The following is a 3,672-nucleotide window of genomic DNA, read 5'->3' on the forward strand; positions in this document are numbered from 1 at the left end:
TTTGTGATGAAGATGGTGTCCTCTGGATTAGTACGTTTTAATAGTTGGTTAAAGTCAGTAGCTTGAGTTTTCTTTCTCCTCCTTCATGGTCTTCTTCTACTTTTGTTTTCTACTTCTTCTTTTTTCATTGTTTTGAAGAAAAGCCTAAACCTTTTGTTTTTTCATTGTTTTGAAGAAAAACCTAAACCTTTTGTTTTCATGAAGTATATTTACTATTTTTTGTTTTTAATATCATTATTGTGTGTTTAGTTGCTTTTTCGATGTCTTTGGTTGTAGATTGAATAAAGGGTAAGATTTTTTGTAATGTGTATGGTTGTGGATTGAAGAAAAAGTATGACTGAAATGAAGATGTCTATGTTTCTGTCTTGATTTTTGTACATGTTTTTCTTGATGGTGTTGTTCTCTATGCTTCATGTCTCCCAATTCTGTCTTTACCATTTTACAATTTTACAACTATATCATATCTTGGTTTGGGTTTTATGTATTTTGCTTTCAAATGTTTGATCTTTGCAGAAAACCTTTTTTTTATGTCTCTTCAAGAAAAGGCGTTTCATTTATCTGTGTGCTTATTTTTTTCTTTTTCTGTAGTCGTTTGAAATGCTGGGGAGATGGTGTTTGTTGTTAAAATAGCACATAGAAGGTACATGTTACGATTTATTGTTTCATTTGATGAATGTACTTTTCTTTCTATTTATTTAATTTATTAACTTTTTAGTTGCTTCTTGGTTGTTCTTCTTTTCTTCTTTCTGTTTGATGGATCTGATATTTCAAGTACTCATTATAGGACGGGGTCATCTAATGCAACAAATGGGGTAGCTATACCATCTGAGAAAAAGGTATTGTATTGTATTCGGTGAAGAGTGAAATAGTCATTATATTTGCACAAACATTTTTCAGGAAGATGAGGGATATTGCATATGATTTATATTATCAATTATGTCTTCGTAATGTATGACTTAAAATATCCATTATGTATCTTTATAATGTACTGCTTATTTTATTATCATTAGTACGGTGAGGGATATTGCAAATGAGTTTGAGCCCTGCTCAAAGCTCGAGGACCTAAATTTGGATGTTAGAAAGAAGTTCAAGGAGACAGAGGAAATAATTCTCGCTGACAATTTTTTTCAGAGGTACAACACTGGTCCTTACTTTTTTAGTTTTTGAAATGTAGTATGGAAACTTTTTGTAAAATTGGTAGACAAGGCTTCAATTTTTTTTTCATGCTTGGAGAGAGTAGGAAAACTTTCTTCTACTTGCTGCCAAAATTTGTGCTAAACATTTATTTTTATTAATATTTACTTCAATAAAATATATTGGAATCAAAAAATACCACTTGAAGTAGAAAGGCCTCTTGGATATTGTTGTCTGCATTTGTGGCAAAAAGCTTACTTTTTAGATTACGTGGCTAGAACATTTCCTCATTTCAATGCATGTGTAACTCTTAAGGAAGGATTTGTTTGGGTTTGGGGTTTGGGAAGGAGATCAAATAAGAGAAGAGAGGTATAAATAAAGATCAATGGGCAATTATGCAGTATACTTGAAACTAAAAGTGTTGTGTTTTAAATGAGAATATTTCAAAATTGTGAATATTTACTATTTAATGAATATCCTACACCAATAATAAGAAATAAATAAAATGTGAAGCAGGTTAACGATGTCTATTTAAATCTTAGATAATTGCTATAGGGAGAGAGAATTTAGCATGGTAAACCATAGTGGATTTCATCCAGAAATGGGATTAAAATAAAAGGGTTGGCCATAAAATGCAACTAACTATTTTCTTTGAATAAATAAGCTGGAAATATGTGGTAGTTGAATGTGAGGCTTTTCAATTGATTTGGTCATATTTTCTCATGTTTTATGTGTATTGGATTAAAATAGTTTGAAACCACATGGTTTAATGAAACTTATAAACTAAGCTCTTATTCAGTATCTAGATTTATGCTGCTTCATATATGCAATTATACACGGTCAGAGTTTTATTTGTACTTTCTCAATTAATTATATTAAACAATTATATTTCTAGAGATATATTGAAATCTAATACACTTTTTAAATTTGTGAGGTTATAAGCATGTTGTGGTTAAACCAACTGTAGGTAGTGTTGATGATGTATTGGAAGATAATCCCATGGTGAGATTGAAGGTTTTTGTATATGAACTTCCAAGTAAGTATAATAAGAAAATTCTGCAAAAAGATCCAAGATGCCTCAACCATATGTTTGCAACTAAAATCTTTAATCACCGGTTTCTCTTATCTGGCCCTGTTGAAACTTTAATCTAGAAGAGGTTTTATACCCCTGTATACAATGACCACAAATGATAAGAAGTGCCATAAAGCTTATTTCTTCCAACTGACCTTATTGAAGGCTCACATAGGGGGCACATCACTTCTTTGTGGTTCCTCAAAATTTTGGGGCATGTTTTCATTACGAGGTACAAATTTTGTGCATTATTTTCAACATTCATTATTTATACCACTTTTATTATATATTTATATTAATTTGTATATGGAAGAGAAGGCAATTGAAAGAGGGGATTCTTTAACTGCTAAAGCGTGCTACATTGGTTCAAACCTTTGGACAGAGGAATCACATATGCCTGAAAGAGGGCTCAAATACATTTTCTCCATACTTTTCACCAAGAAAATCCACACCCACCTAATTCCTAATAAGACTCCTAGGTCATTTTTGTGTATTTTCGATGACTTTTATGATGTTGGCAATGACTCTGAAGGTCGTTATTATGCAAGGTAGGCCTTATTACAAGTTTAAACAAGAATGTCCGAGTGTGTAGCCTTTTATTTCTTCTATATCATAGCTGCATAAGAAATCTGATTTACATTTTCTTATAAAAGATGCAATGACTAGGGACTTTGATTCATATAACTATTGTAATTTGGACTAACTATAAACGGGCCATGTTGTGTAATCTTGCAGAGGTGCAAGAGTAGCAGTGTAGGAGAACTTTTAAGGACAGTCCTCTATTTGATGTCTCCACTAAGCATCCAACCACGTACTTTAAGGACATGCAGTAGCTGTGTTTTGCGTATACCCACTTGGATGGACCCGTTGGAGCCTAAGATTGGTAGAGGCTATGATATTTAGTTGCATACCTGTTATTATTGTAGATGACATTTGCTGATGCAATCCCATGAGAAAAGATAGAAGTATTTGTTGCTGAGGAGGAGGTTCCAAAGTTGAATACCATACTCACATCTATCTTACTAGAAGCCATATTTTAGATAGGAGTATTTGTTGCTGTTACCGTTTTCTTTTTTATTTTAGATAATAGTTTATTTTTATTTCAATATTAATAATATATATATATATATATATATAATAATTTATTATTTCATATTTATTTTGATGTCACTATTTAATATTTAAATGACCACAATTAAAATTAGTTATTGAGATTTTATCCGCATAAGAATATTTAATTCAACTGCATGTTATCCTTATTATGTGAAGTTGAATTTTCCATTAAGTGTTAGGAAAAGTCTTCTACAGTTACAGATAAACATTGGTAGAAAAACTTATTTTGAAGATAGAGATGTCCATAGATAAAGACGTGGTGCAACTTATTGCATTATCAAGTATTTGATGGAGTGTAAGAATCTTCAACAAAGTCTTTTTTTTCAAATATTTCGTATTAAAGTTTAGTAAAA

At 31.1% G+C, this 3,672-nt stretch overlaps 1 pseudogene; it reads left to right on the forward strand.

Moving 5' to 3' along the window:
* The first annotated feature begins 608 nt into the window (after positions 1 to 608).
* Positions 609 to 3,259, forward strand: LOC114171414 (putative beta-1,4-xylosyltransferase IRX10L; annotated as a pseudogene).
* Positions 3,260 to 3,672: the final 413 nt, after the last annotated feature.

The sequence above is a fragment of the Vigna unguiculata genome, chromosome 10 (genome assembly GCF_037176805.1).
Source record: "Vigna unguiculata cultivar grain cowpea cultivar isolate G323 ecotype 2 chromosome 10, ASM3717680v1, whole genome shotgun sequence".
Classification (NCBI taxonomy): Eukaryota; Viridiplantae; Streptophyta; class Magnoliopsida; order Fabales; family Fabaceae; genus Vigna; species Vigna unguiculata.